Genomic DNA, 24,001 nt, shown 5'->3' on the forward strand with positions numbered 1-24,001 from the left:
GAGGATTTGTTTCTGTCAAATGAAGAAAGGCGTTGGCAACTTTTGACATTATGTTCTCAGTGGACCACGGATGAGGTCAGAAGCAGTACATCATCTTTTTTTTTTTTTTTTTTTATATATTTTCTTTTTTCCATTGGTAAAACTCAGCTACAGCACGCCTTGTTACAGTATGATTTCTTTTCATAATAAACCGATATGCTTTCAACCCGCCTGACCAAGGTACTGAGGCCTTCCTGAGCAAATTCAAAACACTTTGCGTGTGCTCCGTTCTTGACATTTAAAATCATATGAAAATGAAAATGGATCCCAATTAGAGCAGCAGGAAGCAGAAGGCCCTCTTGGTTCTCTTAGTAACAAGCTGGTTTAAACATTTCCCCCCACGAAATGCCTTGAAAATTGACCTTCTCATTCTGCGAGCGGTGATAAAAGCAGCCTTGAGTGGCCTCAGATCAAGTTATTTTGATAGTGGGCTGCGCGGATGAAAATGTGAAAGTAAAAATAAGGCAAAGCAAAAGGGAGCATAATCACACGGCGTATAACTGCAGAGGTGGCCCCTTTGCACTTCAATGTTCCACATTCATTCATCCACAGTCTGAGTAAAGAAACAAGACATTAACCACCAGGTATTAATGTAAATCACAGGAGTGGAAGACGCTAATAACCACTTCAGGACAGGTGATTATTATTGAGGTGATCGTCAGAGGATTGACACTGTGTACTGAATAAGGTCTAAAAATATATGAAATAATGTGAGTACATGCTACAGAGCTACTGGCATAAACACACAGCAGTGCTGTAACAGCCTAATGTGAAGGCAGGGTAGAGAAAAATAAAAAAAAATGCTATATTTAAACTTGAGGGTGCCGAGGCAGGGATGTCGGTTGGATCACCTGTTGAAGAGCATTTATTTCAACAGGGGAACAAAGGTCAGCATCCTTGCTGGAGCTTTGATTGGCAGGCGGGGGAGCTTGATGCCCACAGCAGCGGCCCAGCGGAGCAGCCAACGGTGGCGTGTGGTTTGGCTGGGCCACATTTCTGACTCAATGCTGACTAACTGAGTGTGTCTGCTGACAGTGTGTCTGACTGATAGGATCACCCCGGGAGGCTCTTCCAGGGCCTTTACAAAGTGTCTCTGATAGGCCAGGCCCGCAGCACTGCCGCGAGGGTCCGCCGACAAATTAAATTTAAGCCCTGCTAATGCATAGCGTAATCATAGAGTGAGGTGGTGATACATTTTTCAGCGGGGTTACCATGGGCGCAGCAGAGGAGGAGCTTGGTGTAGAATCCGAGATGGCAAAGAGAAGAGAGGCGGCAGCAGCTGAGGGAGAAATAGCCGAGTGTGACCTCGGCTCTGTGCTGAGAAATCCTGCTCTCAGAAGCCAAGGACTCGTATGAAAGAACAACAATAACACGCCATTATGAGATGTAACATTTTGCGACGACCTGCGTTTCCAGGGGGAAATTTGAAAGAAAAGCAATTTCACATTAAACTATCTGACACAATGCAGGTCTGTGGAGTAGAAGAGCGGCTGGGGGAAGAGAAGGGGAGGCAGATAGCACGGAGCCTGCGTGCATGTGTGTGTGTGTGTTTTTGTGTGTGTGTGTGTGTGTGAGAATGGTTGGAGGGATGCTGGTGGTGGGGGTGTTCAGGAGCTTCCTAACAGCCATTGGCCAACTGGAGCGAGACACACACATCCCCTCTGCCGAGTTAAAAGGGATGGAGTGGATGAAATTTCAAAGCCTCCCCTGCAGACACACACTCTGCTTTGCACACATCAGCACTGAGATGTTCACATATTCGACGCTGTCGTTCCAGCCTGGTTTCCTCTCCTGTGCGCTGGTATCAGACATGGTTCTGCTGTGTTTAATGAGAAAACCAAACCCAATGAAAACTGCCCTACATGCATACATGTGTGTGTGTCTGTGTGTGCGCGTGCACGGGAACGAAACTCTCGCCACGTGTCCAAATGTCCCTTTTTATTTCCCTTCAATGATGCTAAGAACTGTCCTTAATTAAAAAACAGGTTCTCTTATATTTCCCGTGATTACTTGCTGCAGGCAGTACAAGAAAGTGAAAGTCACCGTGAGATAAGGAGGAAAGTGGCACAGACATTCACCTATTACATTCTATTCACTTATTATGACCAACAATGCCGTTCTGATTAACTTGCACATTGACATCATTATAAGACACATTCCAGAAGCGCTAACACAAAGACCAACTCCGCTGCCCTTGTACACACAATATGGAGCCCTCAGAGCTGCAGCATGTTCAGCTCTCCCTCCTCCGCTTTTATTTCCCCGACTTGACAGCCTTGATTTGACCACTCGCTTCCTTTTCTGTACGAGCATCTCTCAGACTGAACATCTGTACGGCCGCGTAACAGCGGTACGCGCCATAAAACAAATGCGGCAGAGTTAGATTCCGACACACAAAATCATCTGTTAATTCTGAGATCTCTCCTTTTTGTAGTTTTTGTGCGTGTGTGTTAGTGTTTGTTTTTGTTTTCTTTTTTTTTTTTTTTTGTTGGCAACATCTTTGTTGCTAAGCAGTCGTTGCTGTGGTGATTTTGCACTGCACTTCCCAGAGATCACAAGTCAGTCAAAGAGTGTGGCCGGTACTATGTGACGTCTTCCTTGGTGAATTTGATGAAAGGGAACTTTGACTCCTCTTCTTTTATTTATATATATATATATATTTATATATATACTTTGAATGTTTCACACGGTTAGTCTTCGATTTATTCACATGGACTGAAAGCATGAAAGACATCATGTTCATCAAAGGACTGAACAGCATTTACAATAGCTGTGTAGTCTTCCGTTGCACAGACACACAAAAAAATTATTAGAAAAAAAAATCCCCAGATTGTGACTTATTGTGTAACGCACGATGTCGTGCCTTGTGAGATGGATATGAGGAAATTGCTTGACTTCCTGACACATATTGAAGCTTTTCTTCTTCCTGACCGGAGATCTCTAACATCAGAGGGAGTCAGGTTCACCTATCGACTGGTCTAGCACCGCCCGCCCCCGCCCCCACCCCCCCAGCCACCCACAAGTCCTCTACTGGTATATGTACTCAGACGCACCTCCAGAATCACTGTCACCCTCACTGAGTAATTACAGCGATTAATGCATGGACGGAGCTCGCCTCTGGCTCTGGACACTCTATCAAGACGTGTGTGGTAATGGATGAAAGCACATTCTTAATAGAGAATCTATAGTGTCTAAAGCTAGAGAAACAAAAACAAACCAAAAAAAAAAAAGAACATATACCTTTTTGATCAAGACTGACTTTACCCACAATCCTCTTGGGGGAGATCGTTTACCAGCCTCGAAACAAGAGAAAAAGCGGTCAGGTTCTTCTGCCCTTGTCGTTGCGCTCGCACTGACCTCTAAAAATGGACAACAAAGATCATATCACGAAACCAATACTAGCGCCAACGGCCTTTGCACAAATTGATTTAGCCACCCAGAACTCACTCCCATCTCAATGAGGTGGCAGGATGCTCACAGCATATATCACTGTCACACAAGCACCCTCTAGTGAAATGTGATTTTTATCTTTATGAGCTTTTTTTTTTTCCATCCTGCTCTTCGGTACAGCATGTAGCTGGTTGTGATAAGTGATGAGAAATAAAGGGCTGGCGCATTACGCTAATACAGGTGCTCTCGGCGCATATGGGTGCTATCACACAGGGAGAATGACATTGTTGTGGTCCTGTGCGTTTGAAAGCGGCTGGTGAGGCAGCAGGGGGCCTGTGGTATATGGCTCATAGATCACTAATGTGTGGGTGAGAGTTGTCACCAGCCAGCGCCTGGCTGTGAAGCACAACATAGTTTATGGCACACAACCGCTAGACGTAAGCATGAATCGTGGCCCAGGCAACAATGAGGAAAAGCGCACTAAAAATAGATGATAAGCTTTTTTGCGCTCGCCCCAGAAACAATGGCTCCATTTGATTTTTCATGTGTTCAAACTGTGGTGCAAAGGATAAAAGAAGCAGTGTATAATGTCTAACCAGGCCTATAGTAAAAGATCGGGATAAATAGAGCCGAGAGGCCCACGCTAACCTGAAACGCACCCTCGGTGAAGGCTGGAAAGACACGATAAATGTTGCACTTTCAAGTGTGTTAAATGCACTAAGAGAGTCTGGGCTTTCTCCCTTTCCAACTGACAACCTCTGTTACACAGTTAATTACAGCCAAGTGCAACACAGCGCTGTGTCAATTATCATGTGCTTTAGCTCTCTCCCAATGGATATTTTTACTGCCTGGGTTTCACTGCTAAAGTTTCTACCTTCTTTTATTGCTATTCTGCCCAGGTCTCGAGGCTGAATTACATTCGGCAGACAGAGCTGTAAAAACAGAAGGGATTTAAGGATTCAGATTGGTGGAGGGTAACCTAATCTTCCGTAATTGGGGGAATGGTTCTCATTTATATCAGCCTACTTTAGAAAGCAAGCTCATCGGCAGGCTGCTATCATCCCGGGCATTTTGCTCTGACGATTCATTTTCATAAAGGCCAGGGAAAGGGAGGTCGGCCGCCACGGCTTCGAACACACATATTAAACCTAATCATCATTAATCAAAGCACCGCTCTTACTTAGCAGGTCATGGAAATCAACATACATACATAACGTAAACGCCGCACAGAGATCCCTCATGTGCTGGTTTTGCCTGAGCCACCATGCTGCTTGAGTGCTGTGAAATAACACATTCTGGGCTGCGTCGTCTCAAAATGGAACTAAAATGGTAATCCTCTGCCAGGCGAAGCGTTCTCGCCTCGCCAGATGCTTAGTTCTGAAATTTGCCTAATTGCCACGCTCAGATCAATCCCTTTTACTCTGCCAAATGAATCTGCCAAAGTGTGTTGCGAGCGTTTTGTTGGCCCAATATGCTTTTTCTCTTGCAAAGATTCGTGTTTTCGCGACTCCCGGCGAAGGCCTGAGAGAGGTTTTCGGCCTCGGTGACATATCCGCACAGCCGGATGCGTGTCCACCCCTGCTGACCTGTGTGCCCATTAGCCATGGCGATGCAGTGAGGGCACAGGGCCTATTCATCTCAGTGCCCGCCCACACACGCACACACACACACACACACACACACACACGTACACCCACTCTTCATATGGCTCAGACACATGCTGTGGGAGGACTAAATGTGGCCCTTTGATCAAAGGGCAGCGTGTGGGAATGGACACTGACTTACTGACCTCCACATACACACACACACTTGTAAAAGACACTCTAAACATACTATAATACATGTATATGGGTATGCATAAGAAGTCAACTCTTATGATCTATAGTCCTGTGGTAACATGTTTCACTTAACAAGCTGATACAAACACACACATGTGAGCACAAATGGTGAATGGAAAAAAGCTAATTTGTGCAGCTGCTCATTAAAATGAAGTGCATGTTATGAATGGCATACACAAACACACACACACACACACACACACGCTCTGCACATTGTGGTGAAGGTATGCACCAGGACAAACATCCATCTGTGATTCATCACCCGTCCACACACGCCACACGTCTCACATCATCATGAGAAATGACTGCATGACAGAAAAAAAGTCTTCTTCCAAAATAAGCAAGAGAAGTAAAAAGAAAAAAAAAAAAAGAGGAGGAGACGGAGGAGAGGTCCCTCTGTGTGTGTAAATATGGAAAGTGATGGATGAATCAGAAGTTTAGTCAACAGAGAAAAACCTTGGTTCCAGCTGCCCGGCTGTCTGATGAGCCACTCTGTGCTTGTCAACAACATCCCCTATCATTCTTGCACAACTATCTACTCACAAAACCAAGACCCGCCCCCTTCATCCCTTCGGCAATTCCACCATCCTCCAAGAGAAACACCTCCGATAGCAGAGCGGGCTGCTCGCAGCAGCGACGGCAGCAGAAATCTCATTCCCCCCTTGTCTCTCTTTCTCCCCTCCCCTCTTCCCTTTTCCCTCTCCTCCTCTCTATTTCTGTGCATCTTTTCTCAATCCTTTTTGTCTCCACTTCTTTTCCCTCCCTTCCTGCTCTGCCACTGCGTTTGGCGCCGCGGATGAAAACATAAAAGAGGAAAAGAATTAAAAAAAAAAAAAAGGAGAGAGAGGGAGCGAGAAAGAGACAAACCGACATCGGGAAGGCTGGAGAAGCCAAATTAGCATGAGAATACTCACAGTGTTGTTGTTGAAGGAGCGCAGGGATGGGAGCGCGGCACCGGTCCCTCCGTCAGATACAACCTGCACACACAAGATTGAAGAGGGAAAAAAAAAGAAAACTAGGCTGTGAGAGCGGCAAAGAGAGAGGGGAGAGGAGGAGGAGGAGGAGGAGGAGAGAAGAGCAGGACAAGGAGGAGGAGGAGAAGAAGAAGAAGAAGAGGGAGGAGGGAGCAGAGCATCTAATGCAAGCACCAACAGGAGCCCAAATAAAGAAGTAAAGGATTTCTCGGGGAATGCGTGTGTGTGTTTGGGCAGTGATGGTGTGTGTGTGTGTGTGTAGCCTATGTGTTGTTATGTGGGAGGGGGGGGTTGTCTTTGGGAAATATAAAACACACACACACACACACACACACACTCACATGTGGGGTTGCACTTGGGTGCGCAACCACATCTGACAGGTCTGATCTGCAGTCCACCTACCTCCTTATCGCTACCTCACTCTTCCACAGCACTATGCTCTCTCTCTCTCACTCTCTCTCTCTCTCTCCATCTCTCTCTCACGCTATCTCTAACTTGCTCGCTCTCTCTCTCTCGCTCACACTGATGCCAGATATTCAGCCGCTACAGAGGAGCTATCGCCCTCATCGCTGTATGTTACTGAAAGAGGGAGGGCACCGTCGGATCTCCCGCCCGCCCACGCCACCCAGCCCAACTCCACCCCCTCCATCCTCACCTCCAGCGCCACCTCGAATGTACAGCGAAAGAGAACGCTTCAATTGAATGAAAGCAATCCCAGTGGCATTGAGGCAATTATAGAGGCTGCTGGCACTGTTTTCTGCCTCTTTTTTTTTTTTCGTCCTCCCCTCCTCTTCCTCGTTCCCTCTGTCCTCTCCTGGGCTGATGGAGGATCTGTTTCCTCTCTCTTTCACTTCCTCCGTGCTCCAGACATATGCCACTATTAATGTAGCTTCTGTCACTTCAGCTGTTTTGGTCAGATCACTTCTGTCTCTCGCTTCCTGTTCCTCAGCCCACGTATAGAGTCTGCCTTCTTACCCTACCTGGCTGCGTGGCTGCTACGCTCCCCCCCGCTCCCACCCCCGAAAAAAGCTCCACAAAACCTGACTATCACCTCCACCTCGCACAGCCTGACAGCGCCATTCCGCTCCAGCAGCTACTGAGAGGTAAAATATATTAATCCTGCTGGCCTTATCGGGTCTTGCAAGGCTAGCACAGCATGGCACGGCACAGTGCTGAACAACACAAATGATTGAGGAGAAACTTTAATAACTGTCTTTTAGGCCTGGTTTTTTGATGCATGCTGCTCCTGTATTTTCTTTCTTCCTTTTTTTTTTTTTTTTTTTTTGAAAATCTTGCAGAATATATATCACCAAAAAAAAAAAAGAAGAGCTGTAAGTCAAACACCTCAGCCTCTAATCAGGTAGCCCTCCCTCCTTCCCCTCCACCCCCGCACGTTGCATCCCTCCAGCCACTACTGCACTTTATCTCCCCTCAATTAACATCTTCTGAGCGAGCTTCTATTATCTTAACCACACAGAGCAGAGAGGTCCTCCGAGGAGACGCCGTGGAGGACGGTTGAGCTGTGGACAGAGGGCTCCCAGCCCTGCTGCCGCCGCTTCAATTCGCAGGCCTAATTAAAGCCCAAGTCAGACATGACAAACTGCGAGCAGAGGTGCTACAGAAACAAACACCGACAGAAGCGTCGCCTGCGCGGGTGCGTGTAGCCCGGAGGATTCTCTTTGTGAGGATTATCTGCCAGAAAACAGACACGTTCATGTCAACGTCATGACAACATCATCTAAATCTCTTCTGACTGTTTGCTCAGTTTGATCGTGTTTATTTTCTGCCGTCTGTATAGGCATTACCACAGTGTCATAGCATCCACTGTAAATCATTCTCCATACGAAGGCGAGGCAGAGAGACAATGCCACCTCGCTTTAAGATCAAGGATTCCTATAAAATACATAACTTGATACAGTTGGCTGACGTCATGCTTATATATGGCTAATTTCCGTTTTGTATAATGCCCCCTCTGCACTGTTTCATCTGTTTGGTTGCCCTCACCAACTTCAATTTCACCCTATGAAGCCATCAAACCACCCATTAAGCCATCAAGCTGCCCTCTTTGTCCTTGCTCCCCTGTCTGACAACAGTAAGAGCCGGTGTCGCGTCGCGTCGCATCCCCACCCCCACCCCGCACTCTCAACACCGAGGTAGCCCGGCGATTTGGCTGGCCCTGCTGCCGACTTTGGCTCAGGCCAGACTATTAAGAGTATTCTATTACTGTTGGGTTAACCTGTCACGCTTGGCTGTGGCTCTCTTTATTGTCTGGCTGCTCTGAAAGGGCAGGGGATAAAACTCCATCAGCGGGACAAACGACCACACATGCCGCCATTCATCAGACGCCTGGGGTTTCCCCACGGACACCCCCCCCCCCCCCAGGGACGCTGGCCACCGCAGCCTCTCTTAACGCCGCAGGGGTTGCCTTTGCCCCCCCCACCCCCCTACGCACATGCACGCACATACACACACGCACGTACACACACACACGCACACACACACACACACACACACACACACACACACACACACACACACACACATACACACGTCCGAGGATGGACAGAGCGGTGTCTTTGGTCACATAAGGTTTCCCTCCTTAATCATGACTCAGGGAACAGCGGCTGAAGGAGCTAATGTATTGACTAAGATCAGGTAGTGCAGCTGGCGGTGTGGGGAAGTGATTAAGAAGGCAGACTAGTGATCAGCGGATGACAGGGGTCAATCCCCTGTTGGGCAATTGGGTAGTGGCCATGGGCTAGGTACTTAGCCCCAACACACCAGCGAGACACTCGACACTGCGAGTGTTTAAAATGTCAAATTCAACTTCACCCTTTGCAAAGGTTCAAAGCAAGGAGATGACAGCGAACGCTTTGGTTATTAAAAAATTCATATCGTAATGAAACAGCCGTGTTCCATCTTCACACATCCCCCTCCAGCAAACACGGCGCTCCTTTTTTCATGGGATCCATCAAGGGAGGGCCACAATTAAGTGACTAATTTGATTAGGAGATAATGTGAGTCCCACTTAATGGAAAGGACAGACTTCACAACACAGGCAGATTAGTTTGGTGGATGCCTGCTTATTAATTAAGACAGCCCTCCGTGCCCATATTAAGTCAAATGCACAGATGCAGTTTTAATGGGTCAGGGGTATGCCCAAGTAAGACAAATGGAAATTGGTATGTGCAAAAAAAAAAAACAGAAACAATTGACACTGGTAACACTTGATGATGAAAACTGAAAATGACCGTGAAACATTTTAATTAAGCTTGTAACTTCTTTGGAAAAAAAGAAGAAAACATTTGGGTATCCACTCATGTTATTTACCTATTAATACTGTAATAGGTAGCTGGGATTGTCGTTAAAGTACTTCTCATCTAGGATTTCACTGTGCTGTGTCGCGGTTTCCACTGTGTGTCATTGCACACCATAGCAACAGCAAGTCATTATATTAGTTGAAATTCCCTCTCTTGCTGCCATTCAGTTTTGTTTTTGTTTTGTTTTTGTTTTTTTGGTCTCTGATACTACATAAGCCCTTCAGAAGAACTCCTGCTTTTCAGTTATGATATGATCTTCAGGCCGTACCACAGCTACAACTTGTGCTCCGTTCCTTCCAAGATTTTGATGTAAAAACATAATGAATAATTTACCAATAAACTAATATAATGTTTGAGCAAAAAAGCAAATAAATGGGGCCAATTTTCTCCTCTGTAAACGGTGATTAGGGCTGAATTCTGGCTGTGACTGAGTGGCTTTGACATAAAGGATGACGCAAATAGACAACGGGGTTCCTGTGCGAACAACTCGGTACTAAAGTTATTTTCCTTCTGCCATCTCATGTGATATTTCTTTTCTGAAGTCCCACAGATTTTGTTTGTAGCTTATGTCCTGCATGCCCCAACGGCTGCCCACCGCGCACTGACAATCAGCCAGATGGATCTCCTGTACGACAATTTCTGAGTTCCCATAGGAGAAGCTAAAAACTGCAACCGAAAGCATGAGAGATTAAGGTATTTGTGGCAGTCCTTGAGTTTGTGCTCTGCGTCTGGCTGGCTGCGGTCCTCTGTCATTCCAGGCACACCGCACACTCCCAAGTGCTCTATTTACGATGGCCGAATCCCTGCTGCGTGGAGCGGGAAGGGTATAATCTCCCAGCGGTATTCTGGGTGGTGAATCTGCCGGTGTTGTCTGTGCATACCAATGGCAACCTCACCTCTGTCTAAGGAGTTATGATGTATAAAGTGAAAAGAAAAAAACCAAAAAGCTGCCATGATGCGTCAAGATGTTGGAGGGGAAATGGGGGTGTCTGGAAAACCCCCAGTGGAGAAATACATTCACATCGCTCCCATCAACACTACCGGCGCCGGTGTTACCACTTTGGCGGCTGTTACTCCTAACACCCGCCTGTGTGCAGTCACACTGTGCTGGATTCAATCAAGCAGCCGTGTAAAACAGCCACATCTATGTAGTGTTTATGCACACCGCCACCTGCAGACACGTGGCTCGTTCCGAGGGCGGATGATTGTCTCGGCACACAACAACGTGATGGAATTTCATTTGACAAGTGGACAATTTCTGCAAACTGAGAGGTTAAGGAGGACGTAGGTTAAACTGCTGTGAGACTTATTGTCTTTGGATTACACATGTGAAAGGAACAACTCCCCGAGCGAGAATACACGGCTTTAGAACTCTGTTTAGAAAGAATGCATGCCGCACACGCGCCTATAGTTACCATATACATGCCATGTACGAAAGCCCCAGAGTGAGGAAGCTTAATGAAGCCACGCGAGGGGCTTGTGTCTGCAGAGCGAGGTGTCAGGTGACTTCCCTCCTGGCTATATGCGCGTCTCATTGGTATGTGCAGCGTGATGGGGCCTTGGCTCTCTTCTGATTATGATGTCTGCTGAGAGCCGGGCCAGCCCAGGGTGAGAGCCAAACCGACAAGGCTGAGGTGGAGGGAAGATTCAGAGAGCCTCTGTTCTCTCACCGGGGGATCCCCCACATCATTTAGCGCCTCATGCAGATCGCTGCTAGTGGCAACATAGCCCTCTGGGCCCGGGGAATTAATGTACCAAGCAATGGCAGAAGTGATTTATTAAAATAACACACCCTGATGAGAGAGAGGAGCCAGGGTTGCTCTTCCCCGGCTCGTCCCCATATGCCGCAGAGGGAGGAAATGGAATCATATAGGTGCTATGGCAAAAAGCAACAGAGGAGAGACGGAGAAAAAGTGGAGAGCCACTACACAAATTGTGCGACAGTCCTCGCTGTCATTGCTTATTTATTTACCCTCTTTCCATTTGAGTCAGGCCTTGTATTAAATTGATCCCTCCTGCCGCGTTTTGCCTTGTTGAACAAGCGCAAAGCCCCGTTAAGTGTCTGTGAAAGGCTGGTGATTGTGTTTGCGGCGCCCCGGGTGCGCCGCAGCCGTCCGCTCCCCTCTATCTCCCCCGGACAGACGGGATTAGAAGCTGGGAGAGGGGCTGAATGACCCTCTGGGGGGGTGGGGAGACAGGCAGGCAGTGAGCAGCTCGGTTTAGGGCTCACACACAAATACACACAGAGAAATAAAAATGTGTGTGCGCGTGAGCATGCATAGTGTGCACACACATTCTCTCAGTGACACACACACAAACTGTTTAAGGTTGAGCTTAGACCCCCCCACCCCCCACCCCAAAATAGATGCACGGCCATCCAGAGGCTCAGCCATGTGCAGAGGTAGACGTGCACTTATCCATGAGCTCACACATTAGCTACTGTACAAGCATGTAGCCTCTCTCTGCTGATGTGAAAACATCTGCTGTGTTACCAAACATCTGCTGTTTAATAGCTCAAATCTAAGCTCTGATATTTTATTATTTTCCCTCTTTTTTTCATGAATCCAATTGAGATTTGCGTAAATTCCCGCCAACATCTCCCCTGAACGTTACTGTGGAGTGTCTGCAGAGAGATGCTGAAGAGTGGGGCACTTTGTAGATTGAATGAAAGGAGTTGATGTGGTTCCCCCGCTAGAACTGCTGATGCTTATGCACAGTCAGGCATGGAGTTGTACACAGGATGTTTCATATTTACATACATTTACATCTCCGACATTGAGCTGGCACTCTTATCCCGAGTGGCTCGCTATACATATTGGAGAGTGGAGTAATTTCAAATGACCGAATTGTGCTTCAGGCAGCCGACAGTGAGGAGTGCAAAGGTTAAAACACGATTCACGAGATGAAAGAAGAAAGAAATGACTGTGTAAAACAAATCTAGGAGGAAAAGGAACATGAGCAAATTTGATTTTTTTTTTTTTTTTGGGGGGGGTGGGGGTGGGGGGGTTGACACTGGTAAAATCAGGTGCAAATGTGGCATGACTGAGGTGGGAGGCTGGGATTTGAAGTGTTCCTCCTGGAGGAAAAATGGATGCCCGGAAAAAGTAACTGTGCTCTACATCTGAGATCCCCGAGAAGCTGCGGCACACATTTCCCAGCCTGCTCCATCTGATCCACTGAGCCCTGAGGGAATGTTACTGCACGGTCCCCCCGCCGCCCCCGCCCTCCTCACCAACCTCCCCCGTCAAAGCAATAGAGCAGCACCCATTCACATCAAGGAGCACACTTTGAATCCATTCAGATCAGATGATTACGATGCTGGGCACCTTCCTCGACGGGGCAGATAAGTGGAGAGGCTCCATTCGACATTTACATCTCATACACCTCATCAAACACCAGGTCTTTGTAGTCATGTGTTACATTTGAATAAAGCAAAGTTAGAATTTTTAAGCAGTGTGAAAATTCATCAAACCTCCCCGGCCGCTGAGGCCCTTGTCTCTCCTAGCAAATAACTCTTGGTTACCTTATTCAAACTGAAAGTGGCAGGGCTCAAATCAAATCAAGTCAAATCAAATTGTGCTTGGATGAAAAAGTGAGGAGTAGGGAAGGAGAGGAAAAGGGGCTTGAAAACATTTTCTCAGGGAGTTCAGGATCTTTCTACCTTTTAATAGCTCAGAATAGCAATTTACTAAATAACGCAGATGAATTTGCACAAAGCTATCTTTAAAGCAGCGGCGGTTTTATTGAGGACGAAGTCAAGTGGAGGGGAAGTAAGCAAGTCAGCGCGGAGAATACAAAGATCAGCGAGAGCTTTGCCGAGTTTTATACATGTAGCGCTCAATACTGTGACCTTTCACTGTATAATTGTGTCACTGGATGTCTGATATAAGAAATATATATAAGAAAAACACAAGTGTTTATCCAAAAAGACCGGAATAGGAAGACTAACAGAAGGGGCTCATGCTGAAGAATCAAACAGAACGCAGTAATAGAAAAAAAGATATTGTTCAATGACATGCCATGGCATTACAAAAGTGCATTCTATATGATGAACGGAACCAGACAGAAAAAGAGCCGAATGGAGACAAAGGCAGACGAGGTAGGCAGACTAACAGAGAAGGCAACCTCGATTCATACCGGCTTCCTCTGCCTTCAGCTTGAACTTTCGTGGCAAAGATGAAATAAAATAACAATGGGTTACCATAGCAATAACAGTGGCACACATAACTAAGTAGTATGAGAGATGGGGAGCATCTCGGGGGGGCATCCAGCTTTTATCTGTCAGCCGCAATCCTCCATCATCAAAGCTCTTCTCCACTTTCAGTGCCAAGACTGAAAGACACCAGTGGATCATTAGTCTCCAGTGAAGAAGACAGTCATTTATCCGTGTTTTTTTTTTTTTTGTGTTTTTTTTTCTGTTTCATAAAAGTTGAGCGTGAAAGAGGGTTCATGTGGGTAAAAAGGAGATTTAAAAAAAAAAAAAAAGATAGAAAAAGAAAGAGGGAGTAATCTTTTTTTCAGCAAGTCAATTTCTCTGGGCACTAACCTGGCTCCCTTTGGGCTACCTGTGCAGGTATCAAGCCTGCGGTCTGACGGGCTCCTCTCTCTGTGAAGCAGCAGCCCTTTGCAGCACATCAATACACTGAACTTTTCCTGCCGAGTACCTGAGCTCTCCAGCATGACCCGCTCCTCCTTTATCTATTCTGTTTAAAGATACTAGTTGCGGGAGAAGGAGCTTGATTACCTCCTGGGACAACCCTGCTCCTCTTTAAGTTTGCCAAGCGAGAAAGTCTTCAGAAGTTTGTTGACAGATCTCTGCTGCGGCGGGAGGGAGCGATGGACATGGTAACCTTGGCTCTCCAAAGGACAAACGTAACAGTTTTGAAAAGATCAAGCGGGAGGGGGATTTTGTTTATGGAGGAGACAGGCAGGAACAGGATGGTACCGGGAACACAGGTGTGCGCGGAGAGTATATAAATATATCGTACTTTATGCAGAGCTTTTTAGTTTTCCCGTCCTACTTGCATGAAGAGCAATACAAATGACAGCCTAACGAGTTAAAGAGTCAATTCCTCTGCTATATTCTTCCATTGAGGCATTATTGAGGCCTGGTCCTGCACGGTCAAACGAGGATGCTTGATAATACAGGACAGCTTCTCAGCAGCTGTACATACTGTTTCTGTGAAGGCCTCTGCCAATATTTGCAAAGTAAAAAAAATGAATTAAGTAACTGTTGGACAAGTGAAAAACTTAATTTAGCCACGTCGGCGGTCAAGCAATTTGGCATTGAGAGTGCAGCGCATGGGAAAGATGATACTGTTTATATGAGAATATATGCTCAAAGGCAAGGTTCACAATTTGACATTTGAACTATATACAGAGCATGTCTGGTCGAATCCATACATACTGTTTCCTCCATTGTTTTCATAAGCAAAACAAAAAAAATATAGAAGTTATACAAGCAAACAATTGGATGTTTGAGCAATTCAGCACTGAGGTTGCAGTGTTTTTGGACAAGATAAAAAATATATGCCATACATCTTGTCAAGCCTGCACAGCAGAATCACATGTCAGGCCGTGACTTCAAGTTCAACAGGGAAGTTTGAAAACACGAGGGTTCTTTCTATGATTCGTACACACTGTTGTTTATGTAAAAAAGAAAAATGTTTGTCACTATTTTACAAAAAAAATAAAAAAATAAAAAATGCATGAAGCATCTGTTACAAAGGTGAACAATTTGGCATTCAGGCGATTCAGCAGTGAGACTGCAGTGTATTTGGACAAGATGATGAATATACCATACATCTAGTCAAGCCTGTATAATGGATCCATGTGTCAGGGTGTGACTTCGAGGCGTTTCCTGAGGAGTGCAGTGTGTCTCCTGGCCTTTATGGGAGTCAGTTGGTTGTGTATGTGTGTGGGTATGTGTGTGTGTGTGTGTGTGTGTGTGTGTGTGTGTGTGTCTGGCTTTGTAACTGCTGGGCTCCACAGGTACACAGGCCATCGATCACACGGTGCGGCCATTATACACAGGCAGGGGTGGAGGTGGATAATGCTCCCACCGCTGCCACCGCCGGGGCCTCGATCGCTCGCGGGTCAAGCTTTTGGCTGGCCAGCGGTAATCAAGCCGACAGCGGGCTGCCTGTCTGCATGACAGATAACGTCACTAATACTCATCTGTACACACAGGCACGCAAATACACCCCACCCTCACACACCCGGGCCACTGCTCTGCCTCTGGGATGCAAAAAATAAGCATAAGCAGGAACCGGCGAAGTTTAGGGTCAGGCAACAGAATCTCTCTCTAAACTATGGCATGAGAGGAACTGATATTAAAGGGTACAACCAACGAGTTTATTGTTTCCACAGCCTAATGTGTCTCTAATGTTCTGTAGAGGAAACATAAAAGAGCCATACATGCAGGTTGTATTGTACATGTTCATTTAAAAAAGCTATTGCACAGTTGATTCACAAGAAAATACACTTTCTATGTTCATAACCAAGTAATATGTTATTCAAGTGCAGGAGCTCGGCAGTTTTGTGTGTTTTTAATAGTTTTTGGACAAAAATAATCTCTCTCTCTCCCTCTCTCTCTCTCTCTCTTTAGGGGATTTGTTTATAAATTAAAAAAAAGAAGAAAAAAAAAGATAAAATAACACCAGCGTTATCCCTTAAAGCTGCTGTATGAGATATTTCTGCAATAATACACTAACCTCATTAACTTCAAACCAGGAAATGAGGCAGAAACAAAGAAGAGTGTTCTACTCCTAATTGTGAGAAAGATTCAAAACGGGTGAGTTAAATATAAAACTGTCTCTTAAACAGCAGTGAGCTTGCAGAGGCCGGGCTCAGCGGTGATGGCTCCACCTGTTCGACGCCTCCACCCTCACCACTCAAAAAGACAGTGAAGACCAAGACCTGTGTATGCACTGATAAGAAAGTTTTGCATTAAAAAAGAATGTAAATGATCATCAACACTGCCATTTGGAGTTATAGAATGACCCCTGAAAGATACCTGCAGCCCAGTTAAACAAAAGAATGCAGGTAGCAGGTAAAAAAAACCCCCAGCAGTTTCACGTTTCATTTAAGCCAGACAATATTTGCTAAATTTCTAATTTGCCAAAGTAGTAAATGTTCGTGCAAGCGTCACATCACTGTCGACTCAAACAAGTCAAAACATCTGCTGTTTGAGCTTCCAAATGGCAGGTGGAAGAGCGAGCGAAGAAGGAAGCGGGTGAGAGACAGACGGGGAAGGAGACAGAAAGAGACGGAGACAGAAATAGAGGAGAACAGATAAAGAGAGGGGAGAGGATGTGGTGAGGAAGCAGAGCGTAGTAGAGCCAGCCGCTGGGACTGTGAGGAATGAGCTGGCTGTGCTATAGGAGGCCTTAATGAGCATTCTCTCTAAACCCTGGAGAGTCTCTCTACAGCTCTCGCCCAATCTCTGTCTTTTCTCCCAGCCAACGAGGTGCAGACACACAAAGCTGGTTGCGCGGCGCCGCATGCATGGATCCGTGCAGAAACATAAGACGGGCCGACGCAGACTCAAACGTGCACATACGCGCGCATGTTGGAGTATTCGCTGGTGAGTGGGAATTTGTCCGGTTGGAAAAAAAAAAAAAAAAAAATCACTGTCACCTCTGCAGTGGCAACACAGCACCTCCAAATCTTCTCTCATAATGAAACAACATTAACAGGCTTCATGACACAGTTCTCTCCACTCCTGCACACGACTCTAATATCTTGCTCTATTTCAATTCCATGGCATTAAATTGGTACAGTGAAGTCAGTGTGGATCCTAATAAACCAATAAACACCTCTGAACCAAAGGGAGAAGTGTGGCAGCCGCGCTCAGATAATGACCATTTTATGCATTAGTAAAACACCTGTGGTAATAATGGCTTCCTACTGTAGGTCCGAATTTTTTTTTCTCTCTCCAGACTAATGTGCCCTTGATTCTCTCTCACTTATTACCCCTCCCAGCTGTAGTTATGGACAGGGGGGCATGACAGAGGTACCCTTGTAAGTGCCTGTGTGTAAAAGCCTCAGGTTTTATTCCCAGCGCTTAAAAACAGCTCCTTTATTTTTCCCTGGGAAATGGCTGAATGACAAGGTATCCAGCGATCCTGAATTATGGCTTGATGCGTGTGGGCCTGAAAAATGGAAAAATGATGAACAACAGGACAAAAAAATACGGGGGGGTGGGGAGGCGAGCAAGTTGCCCGGGCGATGGGGACAGCTGTAAATCTGGTTCTGGGACAGGGCAGGAGATGAGGCAGGGACACGACCACAGGAGCGTGCAGGTGTGTCTATTGTCTTTGTTTTCTGTCTTATTGCGTGCATAGGTATCTGCAGAGGAAGAAGAGAAGGACACTTTTATTTAACAAAGTGATTAGACCTCTCTGTTGCCTCTCAATTCCAGCCTTGAGTGGCTGTGAAGCAGCTGCCCCTGAGCTGGCCGGACCTTGGAAACCATCCAGAGCCTCTGAACGACTCACTCTCATTAACTATTAACCAGCGACTCGGGCCTTAAATCATCTCGGTGGTCCCCAGCCTGCTGACCCTGCTGTGGATGGTGGAGGCAGCGGCAGAGCAGTGCTTCATCGGCGCTAGCCCACCGGACACCCTGCTGATTTAATGGGCTACAATTACACTGCTTCTGACACAATATATGGCAAACATTTATAGATTTCCCTCCCACTAACTCCATAGCTAGCAGCACCAATACACCCCCCCCACCCCCCCCCCCCCCCCCCCCCCCCCCACCAACCTGCTTGACAGCCGGAGTGTTCGTAAGACTAAATTACATGTCTTGAATTCAGCTCGGCACTGACCTGGAGGCCAGTACATATGGTAAAATGCTGCACTGCCCAAGGCTATTGCACCACATATAGAGCATATAGGAACACACTATACAGGAGGCCATCACTCTACTCATAATGCAGCTGTTTATTATTTATTTTAAACCCTGCTGGAGGACTGAATATAGCTGCTCGCTAGTTGTGTTAAAGAACCGATGTAATGAGGAACTAGCCGTCACGGCGGAACCATATGGCTGGCCTGCTATTTATGTATATCTGGTCTGATTAAGTCAGGTCTGGAGGCCCCAGAGTACGGCAGTTAGTTGATGGTGACTGGAATGGGCTACTAGGACGCCACCGAGCCCAATCAAGCACGACGGCAAGAAATTACACAACAGTCCCCCGAGAACCGTGCCTTGTTTTTGTTCCTTCGTTAAAGAAGACATGCTAATGCGTAGCTTTCTATAAGTGGATCAGAAGTGAGATAGCTCACAGTGCTCTGGGTCATCATCAATCACACGGCTGATGTCTATTGATTCTGTCCAGACTCGTTATGACATGGGAGAGCCGCGGAGGCTCCAACATGTGTCTTTACATCGGTGGTGTTTGGGGATCCTCCTTGGGAGAGGTATGGTGCTCAGGCAAACATGTGATGAGCCGCACTGGCTGGTGCACACCTCCAACCTAGCAACCTCCATCTTCACCATCTTTATTCTAACAAAGCCATAGAGCTGAAACACTGTGTCCTTTACAAGCATTTTCAGATTTGCTCATTTCAAGGTTTGATTTTCTTTGCTAAAATCACACACTTACAACTTTTTTCTGCCACTGTTTTTCACCTGGTGTACTTCCTTGTTTTTCTAAACATGCTCTGAAAAGTCCATAAATGTCTCATTACCATCGTTATTCTTTTTAACACTCTGCATTTTCAGCTTGATTACTATTCAACATAAGTTAAAACAGTAATAGAAAAATACAAAAAATGAGCTTGTATCTTGAAACATGTTCAATGACGGACAAAAGCAACCCGTATTTCAGCCACCCCTTGACCCTTGACACACACACACTCACAGACACACACCCCACTGTCATCTATACTAATTATGTCATGTCACCAGCTTTTCTTTGAAGGTCATCTCACTGAAACGAATGTCTCCTGGGGTGAGACAGCAGACTGTAGTTTTGCTTATCAACATTTCACTGAGTGGTAAGGCAGGGGGAGGGGGAGGAGGTGGGGGGAGGAGGAGGAGGAGAAGGAGGAGGAGGGGGGGGGGAATAATCAGCCTGATAATCTGACTGAATTGCCATTTCCTTTTGACTTAATTATTCGGTCTGACACTGTGTTCATATTTGATGTTTTCTGTGCTGGAGGGGGTGGGGTTGTAATTTTGCCCCAACCAATCGGTGATTGATGTATCAGTCACACTAATGTATTTTCATTCAACACAAGTTGTGGCAACCGTTTTGAGGAGCGGTTAAAACGCGTCATGTCGATCAAAGATATACGCCAAGAAAATGGCAAGAAAAATAGGTGAACCCTCTGGAATGACCTCCATTTATATATAAAACAATCACAATCTACTTTAACTAATAACACAAATCAATGTATGATGAAGACATCAATTAAACATTCACAGTATGTTGTAAAATGTATGTGAACCCTCAGCTAATGGCGTCAACAAGAGCTAACCTGGTTCAAGTCCAGTCAAAGAAACCAGACTGGAGGTGTGGGTTGGAGCTACTTTGACTTACAAATGACACTCAAACATTTTGAGTTTGTTATTCACAAGAAACATTTGCTGATGTGAAACAACAACAAAAAAAACTCTCTCAGAGGACTTGATGAAGACTTGTTGATTAGCATAAAGCTGAAAGGGTAGCAGTCATCTCAGAGAGTTCAGATCTTCATCAGTCCGCAGTAAATGCAGATGATTTAGCTCTGTGGCAACCCTCCGTAGAAGTGGGCGTCCAGCTAAGGCACTACTCCGAAGGCACTACGCAGAATAATCAGTAATGTAAGAACTGATGGAGTAACAGCTAAATGCTTAAAGGAATCATTGGAGCTAACATCTCTGTTCATGAGTCGACCGAACGCAAATGCCGGTGCATGAAGAACGGAGCTTGAAGTTTGACTGATGGATCCGAGGTTGAACAAGCAGCGGCATGTATGGTGTTAAAAGGGCTCTGCATACTAACATGAAACCATCATCCCAAAGGTGAAGCAGCGTGGAGGAAGCATCGTGATTTTCTTCCTCTGGACCCGGACAGCTCCACATCATCGAGGGGGAAAATGAATTCATGAGTTTATCAAGGTCTCTTCCGGGATAATGTCAGGGTGGCTGTCCACCCGCTGAAGCTCAGGAGAAGCTGGGTGATGCAGCAGGACAATGACCCTAAACATCAAAGTCAATCTACTACAGAATGATTCCAGAAAAGGAAAATCCACCTTCTGGAGTGGACCAGTCAGAGAGCAGACCTTAATCCAGTAGAGATGCTGTGGAGTGACCTGAAGAGAATCCATAGAATATGTCTGAGCTGAAGCAGCTCTATACGGAAGAATGGACCAAAATTCCTCCTGAACATTGTGCTTCTGCTTCCAAGCCTGGTCGAAATGAGCACAACCGCAGACTTATTTCACTTACTGAAAAAAAAAGCAGTGATGTGGAAGAAATAAGACTTTAAGACTAACACAATCAAAGATGAAGAAACCAAAAAAGATTCTTCTTAAGCCCAGTTGAAAATGCAGAATGAGGGAGGATAATACGATGGATTTTTTTTCATTTAATTTTTTTTATCTTTAGCACTTTAGTAAAATGCACTCAGTAAAAACTGTGGTTATTAGGCTCTGCCCATTAAAGTTTACCTCAACTAGTGGTGTATGCCTGTATCTAGAGCAGGTCTGCCTTTGAGAAATGTATTTTCTTTTCTTTTTTTTCTTTTTTTGCCACTGGCTTATTTCGCAGGTAGAAAAGGAATCCATCAGATTGCTTTAGAGAGAGTGACAGCACGGGGAGGGGGGGGGGGGGGGGTTTATCAGCTAAAAAAAAAAGTGAGGTCACTGTCTGTCAGGAGCATTGCAATCTCAGTAATGTAGAAGTCATGCAAAATTCAGAAAAAGATATAGAACTGACAGTGACCCCTGCGTTATCCATTAGCCAGGTTTAGCTCTGTCAGTGACACCGCGGAAAAGCCTCAGTAAGAGTTAATGATTCAGACCGGGATCCTGGTGGGAGGAAACCTGCTGGGTAAAACCGTCCTGTAGGAGTTGGCCTCCGGGCATGTAGGAGGCCTTTGTGCCAAACACAAGGCCTGAATCCACCACACCACCGCACAGTGACAGGAAGAGGGGAAGAGATGAGATACCGGGGCTGTCCTCCCACTCTGTACTTCCTGAGATGAGAGTGTGGTGGTGTGTGTGCTTACACATTCCATGACTTAGTGTATGTATGTATATATATATATATATATATATATATATACTGTATGTGTCTACTGTAAACAGAGTGCCCCTGTGCAAATACACTGTGTGTGTTGTATAATATTACTTTGAGGTTTGTTTGCCTGCTCTCCGGGTTTTGTTTGGTGGGCAGTGTGGCTGTTTTGGGAGCAGAGCGGTGTGGAGGCGACCATGGAGTTCTCCACGGCTCAGGCTTGGCCTTTGGACCAGGCATGCAGTGTAGGCCTGCTGACAGGTATGGCACTGATGCACTTCACAGCTCCCTGTGACCCCCCCTCCCCATCACCCACACATACGCACAGACACAGGGACACACACACGCACACGCACGCGCACACGTAGTAGAAGTGAGCTCAACTTGGCCCCATGATTTAACACTGTGGGTGGCAGGAGTCAGAAGACAGGAGTCTAAAAGGAATAGAAAATGGTCTGACTTGTCTGTCATTTTCTGCCTCACAGTTTCTTTCCTTTCTTTTAATTATTTTATTACTTCACCCCTTGAACTTCTTGCACACTGAGTATCATTTCAATTCCAGTGCCGACGTGATTCTCGGGATTCGGTACGATACCAAAACAATTCTCTTTTTAGATATATTAACATATTTGTATATGAAAACTTTGATTTTATTTAATCAACCCTAACTTCTTAAATGCATCAAGGTCTAATGTTGCCTTTCACTTACCAAAACAGTATCTGAAATGAACAATAATAAAGTTGCGAGGTATCTGGTCAGAGAATGAGAGAACGCGCCTCTAAACAACTATCTAATGCCAACTTTAGATAGCTGGCAGATTGCCATGGTCGCTGTTGGCTGGTACTTGAACTTGTTTTGAGTCTGTTAGTGTCTGTTAATTTTAAACAATGAGTAAAAACATTGTTTATTAATTTTTGGCATGGAGATGCAAAATGGTTATACACTACAGTTTAGTAACTTCATTTTGGAAACAAAAGAAGCCGTGTATAAATAAGATGTTCCGCATCATCGCTTCCCTGAGATCCATCCAGTTAACAACGCTGAGATTGGTTCATCTCAGATCTAACCCGCAGCAGCCTGACCTGACATAATTTGGCTGGAAAGTCCATTTTTGAAAGAAAATCTTTGTTCAAAAATTACTCATGATTTACATAATGCTGTTATTCACAGGTAAGGTCAGATGGGGTTTCCTGACAGTAGAAATTGGCTGGGGATCAGCTTGGCTTTGAGGCCTGATAACAGTGCCACAGACATCTGATATTCTGTGCAAATAATCGGAATATTGGTGCAATCTTCATATGAGAGATTCTCTGCCTTCACTTTTTGTTTCAGTATATTCCACTGCTTTTTCCTTGCCATGCTTTTCATCCATGCTTTGTACCGGCAGCTGCTTGTGTTTCCCCTCAGTTTGTTATATACTTGATTAGCATGTATTTTTTGCTGCTGTAACTATCACTATTTCCTGCTGTAATAAAGGAATTTCCTTATGGGTATCATTACAGTTTCATGATTTCTACAAACAAAACTCCTGTGTAAGCAACTCTCCATGCAAGAGTGCGGCACAGCATTTCATATCGCACTGTTGCACCATACCGCAGCCCACCCCTACCCGCGAGGGTGGATGTGGTTTGTATTGCAAACAATTGAAGGCGACCGACTTGAGGCTTTCAACCCATAACGTTCTGTTCACACATAAGACCTCAAAGTGTGGGCTCCTTCTTGCCTTTCACAAGCCTGAAGCTTGTGGGTGTGTTAAGCTTGTAATTTATATACCCAGCTCTATTTGGACAGTTACTTTCTCCCTTTTCCGTCATACTGGTGCACAAGGAAGTAGGTCGTATCTCGAGCAAGGTTTCCACTTATTGTTTTTAACTCCCAGTGGCTCATTAAAGTTATATCGCAGTGAACTGGGAAGCCGTTTACCACGTCGATCGGCTCGTGATCATCGTTTGGTGGAGTGCTTTCACGTCGTTGATTTGGCGCGAACAGCTGTGCCTCTGTAGTGTTTGAGTCCATGTGTGACGGGGCAATTAAGGTTACAAACTTCAATCCTCAGCTCTTTAAGGCCAAGAAAAAAAATATTACATTAGTTTTTGTGAGATCTAATTACAGTGACACACTGGGATCATTTGAGGTTAAATGACTTCAATAAAAAAAAACCTAAAAAAAAAAACAGCATTATGTTGACCATTACCATTAGGATACTA

At 45.6% G+C, this 24,001-nt stretch overlaps 1 protein-coding gene across 1 annotated transcript in view; it reads right to left on the reverse strand.

Moving 5' to 3' along the window:
* LOC130185495 (RNA binding protein fox-1 homolog 3-like) overlaps positions 1-24,001 on the reverse strand; it is a 365,601-nt gene that overhangs the window by 234,227 nt on the left and 107,373 nt on the right. Inside the window, exon 4 of the mRNA XM_056401984.1 lies at positions 6,182-6,244. The gene's annotated coding sequence lies outside the window, so the exon portion shown is untranslated. The remainder of the gene's footprint in view (positions 1-6,181; positions 6,245-24,001) is intronic.

This window comes from Seriola aureovittata, chromosome 17 (assembly GCF_021018895.1).
Source record: "Seriola aureovittata isolate HTS-2021-v1 ecotype China chromosome 17, ASM2101889v1, whole genome shotgun sequence".
Classification (NCBI taxonomy): Eukaryota; Metazoa; Chordata; class Actinopteri; order Carangiformes; family Carangidae; genus Seriola; species Seriola aureovittata.